Source organism: Hibiscus syriacus, unplaced genomic scaffold (assembly GCF_006381635.1).
Source record: "Hibiscus syriacus cultivar Baekdansim isolate YM2019G1 unplaced genomic scaffold, ASM638163v2 tig00110729_pilon, whole genome shotgun sequence".
In the NCBI taxonomy this organism is placed as follows: domain Eukaryota; kingdom Viridiplantae; phylum Streptophyta; class Magnoliopsida; order Malvales; family Malvaceae; genus Hibiscus; species Hibiscus syriacus.
The window spans coordinates 18,316-35,753 of record NW_024062843.1 but is presented as its reverse complement, the minus strand read 5'-3'; the positions used below and the strand labels follow the sequence as shown (position 1 = coordinate 35,753).

The 17,438-nt window shown below is 33.9% G+C and overlaps 2 pseudogenes; both read right to left on the bottom strand.

Moving 5' to 3' along the window:
* Window positions 1-660: 660 nt before the first annotated feature.
* Window positions 661-2,876, bottom strand: LOC120139185 (annotated as a pseudogene).
* A 4,743-nt stretch (window positions 2,877-7,619) lies between these two features.
* Window positions 7,620-10,383, bottom strand: LOC120139169 (annotated as a pseudogene).
* Between the last annotated feature and the right edge of the window lie 7,055 nt (window positions 10,384-17,438).

Genomic DNA, 17,438 nt, shown 5'->3' with positions numbered 1-17,438 from the left:
AAGGTTTATTTACAAATCTTTGTATTTACTAATATTGAGTAACAAGGGATGAAGACCATGAGCATAAGGTTAAGTGTTTTGTGCTCGATTAACTGATTTAGATGGGCTTCAATTGCAATAATTTTTTAATAAATTATTAAATTTTATTCTAGATTTGACTAGTCAAAGATGAATTTATTTGAATTTAAATTTATGAAATATTTTAGAGATTTTTTTTATAGATTTTTATCTTAATTTTTACTATTTTATTCCTAAGAGGGTCTCTCTTTCAGTTTTATTCATAGATTCATTCATCCTCTCTTTTTTCTTTGCATTTCTCTCTACATGAGCAATTTGCTTTCTAACAAAGATTTTTTTGGTATCTTTTTTCCGGTAGTTTTATTCTAGTTAAAAGTCTCATTTTTCTTCCTTCCGAGAAAAGAGCAACGCTATTCGGAGTTCAACTTCTTTATTTTGGATGTACGAAATTCGGAAGATTGTATTAACCTTGAGGTACAACGTCTAGATTCATGGATTACACCAGTCCGCACAAAATTATTTCTAAGAAAGTGGTTACACGACACAATAAATTGTTTTATTATTTTTATTATTTTATTATTATTTGTTACTCAATGCGAACTTAATTTTTACTAACAAATCTAACATCTAAAAGTTAGCTATGTTAAAATTTTATTCACATATTTATGGCATTTTTAAAGTTCTACAGTAAAACTATAACAACATTTAATACAATACTAATAAAAAGTACATATTCTATGGCTCCACATTTTCCATTGATTTGGTGCATGCGTTCTTCTCCACGTTTTCTTTAATGTCACAGTTCAAGCTCTCCATCTCCTTCTCTCCATACTCAGGTTTAGTAGCCAGCTGCGTTCTGTGCTGATGTTTGGACGCAAAGATGAGAAAAACCAATAAATTTACAAATCCCAACGCCGCAAGTAACCAGTAAAAGTTATCCAACTTCCCTTGGTTCAGGTTACTCCTCAGCCAGCTCTTTTCAGTCACCTGGTCCACAATACACACTAATAAACTGCTCACGAAGAACCCCATCGAAATGGTGCTCAGAAAAAGCCCTGTGCTCATCGATTTCATCCGATCCGGTGCCTCTCTGATAAAGAACTCAAGCTGTCCGACATAGACAAAAGCTTCACCAGTACCCACCAGGAAGAATTGAATGAGTAGCCAAAAGGCACTTATTTTGACTTGTTTCTGAACAGAGATTTCCCTCCTTTCTTTCTCAACGACTGCAGCCCCCACCATGGCAGCTATAGAGAAAACAAGTCCGATTCCAATTCTTTGGAGGCTTGTGATTCCTTGGACATTGTTGGTGAGTTTTCGAGCCAAGGGGACCAACAGTTTCTCGTTTAGGGAAGTGAAGAGGAGAATGGTGGCGATGAGGAAGGCGGAGAATGAACCTGCAGGTATCACGAAGGAACCGACTGTCCGGTACATGGTGGTGGCTTGGTGAACTGTGAAAGTAGTCATTTGGGAGTAGATTGTCCAGAAGAGGATACATGTGGACCAAATGGGCAGTAGTTTTACGATCATTTTCACCTCCTCCACTTGTGTCACGGTCGAAACAATCCATTGATTATCTTTGTTCGTTGTGCTGCCAACAACTGCAGCTTTATCAAGACACCTGATCAACACATACACAGTTAAATGAAGTTTTATCAACTGCTGTTGGCTGTTGCAATTTCAGATTATACTTACTTCAATCTTTTTGTGTATGGAAATGGAACCTTTCTGTTTTCGTAATCGTTCAAAAAGCTTGGGTGACAAGGAAGAGAGTGATTTCTGTTTTTCAGTGCCAAAAACAGAACCCTCCATACGATAGTTAAAGGGCTTCCCTGAGGCTTTTTGAACCTGTACCAGGGTGTTCCACAAAGCAAAACCGCTATTGCCATCACCATCATTCCCGCTGAAATTCCATATCCCCACCCTCTTCCTACATTGTCTTGCACATATACCAGAACAATCACAGCGAATAATGACCCGATGCTGACGCCGAATAGAACCTGTTGAAGAAGAAAATCATAGCCTTCTTCTCCTTTGGATCCTTGATGTCGAATTGATCGGATCCGAAACCAGAGACGTTAGATTTTATTCCTCCACCTCCAAGTGCTATTGTGTATAGTGCTGCATACAGCAAAGCCAGCTGCCGCCCATTTGCCTCGATGCACTCGTGATGCTGTCTTCTATCGTCGTCGCAGGGAGGAGGCCTCATGCTTGGAATCGTTGTGGCCAATGTTAATAAAATTACTCCCTGGTTCAAGATAACTTTAGAATCAAACGGTATATCCGATCATCTTGAATTGCAAAGCATGCAATAAGTTACCAACTCACCAGAGCAGCTATTGATGTAGAGATTGCAACTGTTACGTATCGGCTAAATTTGGCATCAGCCAAGAAACCACCCAGAAGACCAAGAAGATTGAGAGTGCCCATGAAGTTGGTTACTATCATTGCAGATTTTGCTGCTGAAATATGTAGGTCTCCAACGAGATATGTGACTAAGTTCATGGATATGCCCACCACACATACCCTCTCCGAGAATTCACATCCTGCAACAAAATCTTCCATTCATGTTAGCAAAGAAAGAAGACATGATGAAGAAGGTAAACAACACTTTTGAAGTTCATCAAGAACACCTAAGATGAGCCCTGCGGCAAGCCATCCACCGGTCCTCGACTTGTCCACCGGATTCCCCCGGTAATCAACGACAAGTTCATCGTTCGATCCATCTTTCTCCCCGTGGATTCCGACCAAAACCTGTTGGCATCCAAATAAAAAACGATGAAGCAATAAAAATATAACCAAGCTAATGAAAATTTCATCAGAAGGCAACTATACCATTATTGAAACTATGAAAGAGAAAAATTGTGGGGGTTAGGCTTGCATGAGCTTAATTTATAAATTGTAAAAGCTGGTCATTCTGGTGTTATTGTTATCTTCCAGTGGTGCAATCAAATTCGAAACGCCGACCAACCCATGTATTCCTATCACAGTATCACAAATATTCATAATTTTATTTGAAAGATTATATATTTGTCTCATCTACATAATTGAGAATGGCATGTTTTTGTCCTCTTTGGGGTCTGAATTTGGTCCATTCTTCGCTATTGCCCCATGGGGGAGGTTAAGAGAATTGATATTGTCATGTCGTGTGGGGTTCGCCGATGGCTAACACCCAACCAGGTGATTAATGTCACACTGGTATTCATTTTTCTTTTCAAAATACAAGTCCTTGAATTATGAGTTGATTGCGACAAATATTCTTGAATTATAATTCATATTCTAAATTTATCTCTAAAATTTAAAATGTTTCTAATTATATCATTAAAGCATATTAATCAGGTCTTCCTTTTAAAAAAATCGTCAAATATCATTTCATCACATATTATATTATAATTTGACGTGTCATAAAAATTATGAGTTTGAACTAAACAAAATAATAGTTAACTTTAACTTTTGTGGTGGTGATCTTTTATCAGAAAAATAATTTTATTTTTGTTATCTGAATACACTAGTATTTATTATCCCTCCCAACAACTTTTGGGTGGTGGTTTTTTCTTTGCACTACCTTCGCCTTTGCCTTTGCCTAAGGGCAAAGTTGAGCATTCTTATACTACGCAAGGTTTACTAAAATTTCATGCTACCAGAAAGTAGATAAGAATCAAAGATTAATGTATTTTTACATAAAAACATATTGTAATTTGAGTCAAAATGAAATACAAATTTAAACAATATGATATATTAATGGCAAGCTTGAATTTTGTAGAACTTGTGAAGAATTTATCATCAAAATTCCCCAGATTCCATGGTCGTATGGTATTTCTCCCATTTGCCAAATGACGTTCGACCTTGATATGTAAGATTTTCTCATTAAGAAGGCGTGGTTCATGTTAGTGTTATGAAACCAATGCTGAAGATTGATGATGTAGGATGAATGTTAGTGTTATGATCACATGCATGCGTGTGTTGCATGGATGAGGGTTTCTGTTATAGTATAGTTACAAGATGTTAAGTTTGTTATGAGTTTGTTATGCATTCTTCATGTATAAATAGCTACTCTCTAGTTCAAGAGAGGTCAGCTTCTATTAATAGAATTGCATAGAGTTCTAGCTCTCATTTGTTCATTCTTCTATTCTTCAAGATAGCTTAAATGATATCTTATCAGTCCAATCCAGTAGTTAAGTTACTTTCGTTTCCTGCCACACCAAATATAAGGATGTAAAAAGTTCTTCGAATTGCAAAATTGACTGAAACTGACTTGAGTCAAAATTGTTTATGACTTAAGATGGTTGTGATCTGAAATCGATTCGAGTCTAAACTGGTGTTGACTTGAACCCTAGTTGAAACTAGAAATAGTGGATTTGAACCCGGCCTACACCCGATATGAGAATTACCTGAACCTGAATTTAATCGATAATATGACAACTGAACCCGACCTGCATCCGACTGATATGAACCCGAACTCGAGATTAATCTGGTAAATAACTAGTACTACAAGACCTGTTATGAACTTGACTTGTAATTGACTCAACCTGTAAATGATCCGACTTGTTATTGAACTGATCTGATATTTACTTGACTTATAAGTTACAATTGATGAATTTGTGAGATTTTGAATTTATAATAAACTATGATAATTAATATGATTACTTTTTAAAAGTTAAAAAATTGTTAGTTATGATAATTAAATTAATAACTTTACTTTTTATATTAATTATAATCATTATATTATAAAACTTAATTATAATTATTAAATTAATTTTATTAAGTAGTTTATTTATTGAATATGATTTTATTAGATTATATAAAATTAGTTTAAATATTTATAAGTTTAATTTATGTTTTATGCAATAATTAATTAATAATTTAAATATAATTTAACTTAAAATTTTAAAATATATATAAAAGTTGAATTTACTTGAGATTGAAAAATTTGAATAACATAAAATTTACTATACTTTAAAACACTAAAATTACAATAAAATGAACTAAATAAATTTATGTTAAAATTTATGTTCTCATATCTTACTGCAAAAGTTTACAAGGCTAAAAGCGTAACTTTACTACCAAAATTTTGATTTTTAAAAGTTAAAAATTTCCCCCCTAATTACATCACTTTGCTTTTGATTTTTATAAGTTAAAAATTTCTCTTTTAGTTTCATCACTTTGTCGCTGGTCTTGGAGAAGAATAAGGGAGGTGAGGCCCTTGCATTTATACTGTTGATAGTTTTAAATTTTGTCTAGTTGGCAATCCATGTGAACCAAAACTAATTACATAGGAGCCTAGATGAAGTTTTTCAATAATTATAATTTTTATTATTTTTACTTTTTTAAAATAAATTATGATATATATATATATACATGCATCATACATATGTACATACATGCATATATATACTTATATATATACATACATACATACTTATATGCAGTTATGTGCATGTATAATTGATCATATATATACACATGAACTAACTTACTTCAATGGTTAAAGGAATCGTTGTTATTTTTAGAGGTCACGAGTTCGAGCACCAATAACTGCAATAGGGTAATTGGACGTTTATTGTCAAATGATTTAGAGTATTTATAACATATACTACCTTTGTAATCATCTTAGCTTAATCAATATATATATATACACATATATACATGTTGTTTAATTTATTATAATTATAGTTTATAATTTCATGTTTAATCAATTTAGTCCTTAAAACTATATTATAATATTCAAAATCTTATAAATTTTTGTTCCTCAACTTTTGAAATAAATGCAATTCAGTCTATTTTTATATTAATTTCTACTTTAAATTTTACAGTTATTTCAATTTGATCCTTATGTGTTGTTTAATTTATTTAAATCTTAACTTGTAATTTCATGTTTGTTCAATTTAGTCCTTAAAATTATATTTTTATTAAAATTGACCCATAATTATTTATGTTTTTTCTAATTTACTCCAAATCATATACAATTACAAATTATAATTCGTCATTCATGAAAGGCGATAAATAATTAACCCAAAAACGACCTGACCATATGTCATTCTGTACCCTATAAGATCCGACTTGAATTTTGTATGTCAATGACATGACTCAATCTAATCGAGATTCGACTTGAAGTCCATCTAAACATAAATTAACTTGGTATTTAACTGATTCGGACCTGAATCATTTTAACTTCAACTGCTTCGATCCGAATTGAAATTAACCCGATATGAACCAGACTTGATCTGAGTCAAATCATCAAATTAACCTGACAGGACTTGTATCCAATTTTATCTGATCTGATAAGATCCAACTGAAATCTGAACGATTACTTAATTTAAAATCCCTAACTAAATACTATTGGACTACGCCGAGTGTGAGGACCATAAAGCAATCAAATATACTATTTAATAGAAATTTATTAAACGGTTTCATTTAGTCTTACACTATTACTTATCATGTAAAATATAAATCATTCCAAACAAGCATCATTCATCATGTCTATAATTTGAAATTTGAGACACATAATTTACATGCCTTTGACTTAACGACACACAAAATATATCATTGCTCATTTTAACCCTAAATCATATATATATTACTGAATCAGAAATATTTTCCAAGTTGGGCACACATATGTTAACAACATAAATTTTTAAATGGAAAGGATACAAATAAAATTTTAGGGTGGACACCACCCGTAACATAAGTAATTAATCGAAGGAAACTCATATTTTATGATGGGCACGAAAAATTTTAGGTGGCCACATGCCCACCCCACCGAATTGTGGCTCCGCCACTAGATTCTTGATGATGTCTTTCTTGAACATTGGCATCGGTCGATGCTAGAAGTACCTTATCGTGTGGGTAGTTAGCCTTACCGTAGAGTGGTTACCATGTATAACGATGTACTATAAATATTTTCTGAACAGGATGGGATCGATTGAACGAGGAATCAACACATATGACGGTGGGATCGTTCCCTTTGAGCTGTTTGTTTTTTTCCTTGGATCACTATTGAACCATGAACCAGAACCGTTTGAACCGACTAAAAAACAGGGGGGAAATAGATTTGTGCATTAACCCTAACAATATTCGGCCTAAAATATCATTTAAAGACCAGGTCAAATAACAATTAATAGGTTGACCCATTATAGAAGTCGCAAAAAACTCTGATTCTAATGAGACTTGATACCCACATCTTTGAGAAAAGAAGCATGCGTTTTAACCAAACTAGACTACAATAGGCTCATTAATAGAAGCTTTAGTTTTTTCTATTAATTTATTATCGAATTGAAGACGTAAATAATTTGACCTCCAGTCTGGTACTCTGGTTATTATGACATTTGTATATATTAAAAAATGGTCATTGTTTAACGTCACATATAATCTTCTGAAAGAATTTTCTCATGATCAAATTGAGTTTGAATCTCAGTCTTCATATTCATGAAAACTACTGGAATAGAAACATAATATGTTTAAATTTTATAGTTTATATCTTTCACTGTTATTAACTTTCAACAAAACTGAAGATACAATAAAAATGGGGCTTGAACGCCTTTGTTCAGCTACACCAAAAACCCACTAAATTAAAATAAAAAGTGTTTTAGAGTTCTCATCAACAGTATTTTTCTCCTTTTTTTTTGTTCCCAGTTGATATATATTTATATTTTTCTAATAAGAGGCAACCAGTTCTAGTTCATGGCTTTCCTTTAAGTGTAACAATTTAGCAAAAACACCAACTAATGGAGCCGTATTATATATGCAAGCCTCAGTTTGCATGTAATTATCTCTTTGGTCCCCGAAGTTATCGTCAATGTCGGGTCCTCCGACCACCGCCCCGACCAAAACATTAGGGTTTGCCTCGGCTCGATTATAGCAATGGTCATAACCTTGGGTGCACCCAATGAATCCTTTATTCTCCCTGTATGACATTATTGAGGCACCCCTGTGGTGCACCCTTGTGGGGTATTTCGAACCATAACCAACTAAATAACTCATGTTCATGGGATTTGAACCTAGTATGTAATCAACTTGAGATTTGGCAAAACTGAGGCTCTCTTCATGATCCACTGTTCCGGATGGACAATGGAGGTTTTGGTTCGAGTCCCGGAGGAAGTCGGAGTAGATGGTGAGAAGGAACGCCGCTGTCGTCACATATTGCATGTTGTTCCATTGTCGGACGTATAAAAGGCCTCCCGGGCTTCGATCGACGTTGTCGTCAGTATCGTATTTTGTGTTTTTGCATGTTTCACTTTCATGCAATATTTTATTTGTGTTTATGGGGTTTAGTTTGGCATCTATCTCTCCGATTTTGGAGCATGGGAAATTACTGGGGATTCAAAAGCATCTAATGCACGTGGATTTATGCACTTACATATATAAAGTATTTAAAATCTAAAGAAGCTATTGTTAACTTTGCTACTCCATTAAAAAAAAAAAAGTTAAGTGCATGCTTCAAAGTTAAGTTATTGTTTACGAAGGAAGTAAATTGAATTAGAAGAAACGTTCTTATATTAAATTTTTACAATATTTAATTTAAATTAGTTAACTAATAATCAAATATCGATAGTTATAGCTCTAAACAAAAAGCTAAGCTATTATCACATCTTTAAATCTACGGAAAAAGCAAATCCCATCAAACATTAAAAATTTTCTTATTTAAATTTTCTTTCAGAATTCACGTAATAAATTATGTTTTAAATCATATTAAGACAGTTAAAAAATATTGAGTAAATTTTAAATTTACTTAAAATAAATGTTTTTTGGAACATAAAAACAAATATAATTTTTAAGGGTGGTCCCTTAATATTTACTACCAATGTACATATTTATATATTGTTAGTATATAATAGGTAAACAATATTCATATATATTTTAAGTTTTTAACAGATATATTTTAAAACTAATACGAATTTTATATTGATTTTTTTTTTCAAAAATACCAAAACCTTTGATGTATTTTTGTTAAAAATTGATGAAAAAAAGCAACCCGACATGATTTAAAAACTAGTCCTTAATCATGGACGTTGATCTGACCTCATGAAATTTGAAATCATCCTAAAAAAGAAGTGACTATTTTCTTCTTCTTTTTCTTAAGCATGAATTGACCTCTAATTAAACATGCTTGAAGAATATAAGCAAACAGAGCATTTAATTGGAAGTGAAGAGAGAGATTATTACCTTAGAGGCCATGATTTGAACCCCGGCATACTTAACATCCCAGCTGAACTCGGAAATGGCCCAACCAATCCCACCAAAAGAACCACCATTGTCTACAACATAATTCAAGTATTCCTCCTTGTCGGTGGCCTCGAAAAGCCACACAGCTGCCCACAGCAACTCATCCATGTACCCGATCACCGACGCATAGTAGCTCTTCGCCACCGCAACGCTTCCATCGTATTTCCCTCTGTACTTATCCCCGAACTCGAACAGCTAAACAAAACCCACCCAGACAAATGAAAAACAAATCAAAACCCAACTCTATTTTTTCATAATAATAGTGATTTATAGGTTTACGGTACCTCTTGGGCGTGGTGCAAGAGTAAGTGAGAGTAATATGGGTTTGTTTTCTTGAACGTAATCGACGCCGCCGCCATTGCCGCCGCCGTCTCTCCTGCCAGATCCGACCCCGGGTTGTTCTGATCAATCTTGTAGGCTTGGCGCGAGGTCGTCATGTCCTCGGGGCGTTGCCAGCAGTAATGGTCGGTGTCCCCATCGCCCACCTCTGCCCATAGTACATTGGGGCTGGTGTGTGCCTTGATGAAGTAATCCGTCCCCCATTTAATAGCCTCTAGAGTTTGCTCCAATTATCCGGCAATGGCGATTTCGTCGTGGAATTGGATGATTCCCCAGGACAACATTGTGACGGTGAAAGCCATTGGGAGTCCAAACTTGACGTGATCGCCGGCATCATAATATCCTCCCACTAAGTCCACCTACAATAACAGATAACTTTTAACATAGAATTAAAAAGAAAGTTTCAGGGGAATTAATGAGTTTAAGAATGGGGATTTACTCCTTGTTCCAATCCGTCGGTGAGGCCAGAATGGTCGCGCCAAGTGACGCGTTGGTTGTAGGGTAAACGACCGGATCGTTGGAATTCAAAGTAAAGGAGGCTCTTGGCTAATGCATCGGCATAATCAAACGGCTGAGGCGCTGCTGTTGTTGTTATGGAAATGGCGGACACAGAAGCAGAGAAAAAAAGAAGGGTCCAATGGAAGACAAATCTGGGGGCATTTTGATGATGGGTGTTTAGCTTCTTCATCTTCTTCTCCATTGTTCCCTTCCCTCCTAAATTAACCTTTTTTATTTGTTTACTTTCAATTAGGACTTGAGTGAAGGGAACATGACAGATAATTCTGTCTCTCCCCCCCCCCCTCTTTGAAATGTGTCCTCTGGCTAAGAACCCTGAGGGCTTCATTAATATTGACTATATAGATAGGGATGGACATTTAAATCCGACCTGATTGGATTGGATCTTTTTAAAAAAATTGGGTTCGGATTGAGTTTAAATTTAAGGTAAAAAAAATTCGACCCGATCTAAAAAAATCTCTCTATATAATTTTTTTCAATTAAGTCACTATTTTTATTGAATAAAAATAATTTTTTTTATTATTTCGGGTCGAGTTTCTATGTCATATATTCGAGTCGGGTCGGGTGAAACCTTATTTTGATCGGGTCGGATCTCAGGTGGAGGCTCTCGAGTCGGGTGAACCAAAAACCCGACCTATGCTCATCCTAGATATAACCCTGTAGCGTTCGCCTTTGCCTTTTAAATTTTGGGTCAAATAATTTTAAATTACAAATAACTTTAAATAAATAATTTTTAGAAAAACTATTTGAAAAAATCCTTTGCATGCCAAATAAAAATATAAAATTTTATTTTTGAAAGGTAATTTTGAAATCAAAATTATAGTTTTAATCTTAATTTATTACTATTACAGTACTTATTTTATAATTTACAAATTTAACTTTTTATAAAAATATAATTATATTTAATCCATTAATTCACTTTAATAGTTAAAAGGATTATTTTTCTCTCTAAATATCATAAATTTGAACATTTGTTTTCAATAATTAATAAATGTTTTAAAAAGATATTATCTTATAATCAGTATATATTATTAAAAATATAATTATATTATTTTTTGTTTAATCACCGATATCTAATTTATTGATCGACTAATCTGAATCGACTACTGCAAAGGCAATGGCGACTCTCCAAACCCAGTAATCGACAGGATTCAAATCTCTGACCTTACTTAAGGGATCTAGTATATTATCTCACTAAACCAACTAGTTATTGGTAATATAATTATATTATTATTAAATTATTTGTAGGGTCTAAATTTTTATATTTCATCATATCCTTTTTAGTATAATTTATTTAAAATTATATATATTTATCATAAAACATGTATGATTATTATAAACTTATATTTAATAAAAAATATTATTTATATATTTATCATAATAGTATTTGTGTTTATCATATGTTCCGCAACTTTATATATTTAATTTTAATAATTAAATATGTTTTATATGAATTTTAAATTTTTTATATTATTTACTTTATCATATTATATTTTCAAAATTTTATTAGTCCGATGACCAAATTTCTAGGGCTATTGTTCTTTTTTTTTTTTTGGTTCAATAGTGTTACTGATTTATTGGGCGGGACTAAGGCTTTCACTATTTTTTTAAATTAATTTAGGCAACTACATTGCAATATATGATCAAAAAATCTTATTAATTATTTGATATTACACACTCACATTTTTATGTTTAAACTTCTTATATTTATTATGCTTGAATTTAAAATCTCAAAAAATAATAATAATTTTTTATCATTAAAATTACTTAATTCGTGCTATTTTCGTATTAAAGTGTGAAGGGTTGACCTTTTTGTTTTATTTTCTTTCCCTTTTTTTTAGCTTTAAAACATAAAGCGTGACCTTTTATTTTTGTTCGCAATAATAAACGAGGTATAGAATTTCTGAAATGGTAGGACTAGCGTCGAAATGGGTAAATAAGAACGATTTAGGATGACATTGATCTGAAAATTCATTCTAAACCTTATTAAATATTCTAAAAAATATTTTAATCTGTGTATTTTTAAAAAATATTCTAATTCTTGTCCTTTTAAAAAATAAATATTTGATATAAAATTTTAAAAGTATAATGATTTGAATTATTATTTTTAGTTTGAACACCCTTTAAGTAGGTTATTGTTGAAATTGAACAATTTAACCCCTCTTGAACAAACAGGAGAATAACACATATTTTGGAAGTGAGTAAATAAGAACGATTTAGGATGACATTATCTTCTCTTAACAAAATGGGTTTTTGGCGGCGTTTTAATGAAAACGCCGCTAAATTTCTCTAAAGATAACATCAGTGGCTTTTTGTTTACAACAGTCGCTACAGACTTGTACTCTAGTAGCGTGTTTTAAACAAACACCGTAAAAAGATGAATGTATAGTGGTGTTTTTTGAAACACGCCGCAATAAGATACATATATAGTAGCGTTCTTATGAAGCGCCACAAGTTTTCAGTACATTTGTGGCGTTTTTAATTACAAATGCAACAAATTATCAAACCTAGACCCTCTATCTTTTTCATCGTTTCTTTCTTTACCTGTTTCTTTCCGCCGCTCTCACTCCCTTTCTCTACTCTTTGTTTTCAATTTTTGAACTCCAAACGCGGGCAACAATTGAGATAACCACCTCAAAGAACCCGAAATCTCTCAACACACATTCTCTTCGTTCTTTTTTTTTCTTCGTATAAGGTTAAATCTTCAATCCCTTTTTAAGGTTTTCCTTTTCTAGTATGTGATAATCTATGGATTTATTTGCAATATCAAAATGTAATTGCTTTTACACTGTTTCTTTCCTCTTCTTGTTTGCTTCATTTACGTTTTGATCCAAAATTTGTATTTTCTTTCCTTAGGTTGAAATAGAGAGGGGTTTGAGAAGCTTCACTGCCGGCCTTGGATATCCCCAAATGAGGTAACGAATATATTTCTTGGTTGATTTTTGTTCATATTGATGTTTTACAATTCAATTTTATGGTCTAAACTGAAAATGCCAAAACTGTAATAGTTTTTTCAAGCTCTTTCATGGTGGATTCTTTAATTTTCCATCTTTAGTTGATGATAAACCTTAATCAACTATCTTTTATGGTTAAAACTATGTTAGGATCTTGGTTTGAACTAAATCTTGTCGAACTAATATTCAATTTTGAGAAGATTTCGAAAATGATTTTAGTTTCAAGTTGGTACCAATATATGGGTACTTGATTGATTATTTTATTTTAAGTTACGGCTTAGATCCTAATAAGACTTATAGGAGGTTAAATCAAAGTTTAAAAAGCAATATTTTTTCCCTCAAGTGATAAGAAAAATTGATTTTGCAATGTTGGGATTCATCCTTTTCATCATCTGGTTTAGGTCCTGCTTATTAGTGGCTTTAATTATCTAATATGGAAGAGTTTTCTTCGTGGTACTTTCGCTCACAACATTTTGATTTTAAATTCTTTTATATATTGGATATAGTTACTCAACTGCAAATATTCTTTGGTGAGGATTGTCTGAACTGAACAAAGAGGTGCAGGCTGTTGGCTTTCAGTTGGAATGAAGAACTTGTAGATTTTTCTCTTTTAGTAAGTAATTTTTCATATAAATGATTGCTCGCTTCTAAGTTAGCTAGGTAGTCATTGCGCGGAGTTTTCGGTGATCACTGCTTCAGAAGTAACGTAGACAAAACTGATTGCAGAGTTTCCTACTGTTGCAATAATCTGCTTATCAGTTATTCCTTGACACTAACTTGAACATAAATTCGTGCACGTGTACGCGCACACACACATATATGGAAAGTGGATTGAAATTTCAGTAAAATGCATTGAATGTCTATGCATAATGTAGAACATGTTACAGAAACCAATCTACTAGCAATGATATTTTTTAATTTGTTATCTTAGCCATAAGACAAGTACATTTCTTATTCAAATGTGGTTGAATTGGGAGCTAACTCCGTTTTCTATTTACTGTTCTTGTATATTCAGTGTGGCAGAAGCTTGATTCAGAAATGTTATTCTCAATTTTTTAACACAGTAGGAGGTATTATTCATATTTAAATCCGAAAAAGTAGTTAATAGTTTGGACAAATGATATAAAAACAAGACACCACTAGTTGTTGCGGAAGACAGCTATCGGATAGAGCAAAATCGTAACTGATAATTTGAGAAAATAAAAATGAAGATAAAAGAGACAAAATTTACGTGGAAAACCCCTGAATAATATAGGGTAAAAACCACGGGCAACGGTAGAAGAATTTCACTATGAGAAAATAGGAATTACAACCTCTCTCGATCTACCAGGAGAAAACAATGATAATTCTCTCTTGATAAAAAAGAGAAAACAACTCTCAAGAAACTCTCTAAATTCTCTCTAGTATTGGAAGAAAGCTAGAATGCTTTGGGATGGTTTTGAAGCTAAATGAGCTAGAGTATTTATAGTTGAAGCTTTAAGGACTAATTTGTAAATATCCTAAATTACAATGACTAATTGCATAGTTTTACCATCCAAAATTTTCAACAATTTGGTGGCCAAATTTGACCAATTTTGCCACCCCATTAATGCCACCAAATTGCCACCCATAATGTTGACAATTGATGCAATTTGGATTGCCAATTTTCAACAATCTCCCACTTGAAGATTTGATTGGAACAATCATATCTTCACACCATTCTTTCTATCTTGTACCTTTCATATTGCTTACGTTTCTGACAGGCCACACGAGGATCGACACCAGGTAAATTTATCAGCATTGATTGCCTTCGTCATGAAATCTGCTATGTTGTCTTTGGTATGGATCTTCTGCATATCTACCATTCCTTCTTCCACATTTTCACGAATGAAATGATACTGAACTCGTATGTGCTTAGTCCTTGAATGAAATGCTGGATTTCTTGCTAGATGTAAGGTGCTTTGACTGTCACAAAACAGAGAGACGTACTCTTGATTGTGCCCAAGCTCCTCCAATAGCATCTTCAACCAAATTGCTTCTTTACTGGCTTGTGTAGCTGCTACATATTCTGCCTCTGTTGTGGACGTAGCCACAACTGACTGCAATTTTGAAACCCAGCTTACAGCTCCACCAGCAACTTTGAACACATATCCTGTAGTAGATTTGCTTTTATCCAAATCCCCTGCATAGTCAGAATCTACATACTCATTGATTAGTAAGTTTGATCCTCTGTAACATAATGCAACATTTGAGGTCCCTTTGATGTATCTTAGGATCCTCTTTACAATATTCCAATGCTCTTTGCCTGGATTCATCATGTACCGACTAATCACTCCCACTGTTTGTGCAATGTCTAGTCTTGTGCATATCACAGCGAACATTAAACTTCCCACTGCTGATGCATACGATACTCGAGACATCTCCATCCTCTCTTCTTCACTACTAGGACTCATACTGGAGGATAATTTGAAGTTAATAGGAAGAGGGGTAGAAATTGGCTTACAATCTTGCATGCTAAATCGTGATAAGATTTTCTTCAAGTAATTCTTTTGTGAAAGCCAAATCTTCCTATTACTTCTGTCTCGGTGAATTTGCATCCCTAGAATCTTGTTTGCTGATCCCAAGTCCTTCATTTCAAATTCCCTAGCCAGTTGTGCCTTCAATTCTTCAATATGATCTTTGTTGGGTCCTGCAACCAACATGTCATCCACATACAACAGCAATATAACAAAATCGTTATCACTAGACCTCTTGAAATAAGCACAAGGGTCTGCATTAAGTCTGTTGTATCCAAGACACATAATGAAGGAATCAAATCTCTTATACCAACACCTCGGCGCCTGCTTTAGACCGTACAGAGATTTGTTCAACCTGCAAATCAAGTTCTTCTTTTCGTCTTCTTCAAAACCTTCAGGTTTGAGCATATAAATCTCTTCTTCAAGATTTCCATGAAGAAAAGTTGTTTTAACATCTAGCTTCTTTCTGAGCATATCTTTTGACCACCAGTCTTGCACGATACATCTCTACTTGATCGTCACTATTTCGCTTGATTTTGAAAACCCATTTGTTACCAATTGGCTTCCTTCTTTGTGGCAGTGGCACAAGGTCTCATATATTATTTTTATGAAGGGCTTCGATTTCTTCTTGCATCGCCATCATCCACAGTGAAGCATCTGAGTTGTTTATTGCCTTCTGGTATGTTGATGGCTCACCGTCCTCTGTTAAAAGGTAGTATGCAATATTACCTTCTATAACATAATCTGAGTGCCAATTGGGACATCTTCTCACACGATCTGATTGACGAGTTATTGGAGCTTCAGAACTCTCTGGTTCTTGTTCATCATGTGCTGGTTCTGCTTCAGAAGAATCTCCTTCTTCAAACTATTTTTCCACATGTATCTGAGTAGTCTCTGACTTTTCAGCGCTATCATCGTCTTCTTTTCTTTGTAGTTTATCTTCTACAAAGATAACATCCCTGCTAATGATCACTTTGCGGGCAGTGGGATCCCACAAGCGATACCCCTTTACTCCATCAGCATACCCCAAGAATTTGCATTTCCTGGATTTTGGATCCAGCTTTGAAATTTCTTGGGCGTTGTACATCACGTACACAATACTTCCAAATACATGGAGGTTTGAATAATCAATAGGTTTACCAGTCCACATCTCCATTGGTGTCTTCAGCTCTATTGCAGTTGATGGAGCTCGATTCACCAAATAACAGGCGGTATTGACTGCTTCTGCCCAGAATGATTTTTCTAGGCCTGCGTCCCTCAACATTGCTCTTGTTCTTTCTAACAAGGTTCTGTTCATCCGCTCTGCCACTCCATTTTGTTGAGGAGTGTTCGCCACTGTGAACTGTCTTTTGATGCATTCTTTCTTGCAAAAGTCATCAAATTATTCGCTTGTGTATTCTCCTCCATTATCTGTTCTGAAACACTTGATCTTATTTCCAAAATCAAGTTCCACCCGCGCTTTGAAGTTTTTGAAAGTTGAAAACACGTCTGAATTCTTCTTAATAGGGTGCACCCAACATCTCCTGGAGTAGTCATCAATAAATGAGACAAAGTATTTTACTCCACCTAGGAACGTTACTAGTGCTTGCCATACGTCAGAGTGAACCAATTCTAGAACACTTTTGCCTCTAGAATTTGATGTGTTGAATTTCAACCGGTGCTACTTACTTGTTATGCAATGCTCACACAAAGGAAGTGATACCTTTGCTAAGCCTGGAAGTAGTTTTTGCTCCACAAGGACTTTCATTCCTTGTTCTGATATGTGTCCAAGTTTCTGATGCCATAGCATTGCAGAATCTGAACTACATGAGGCAACAGAGGCTTCTGCTTCTAACAATGTTTTTCCCTTCAGCATGTACAAGTTTCCAGCTATCTTTTCACCTTTCAACACCAC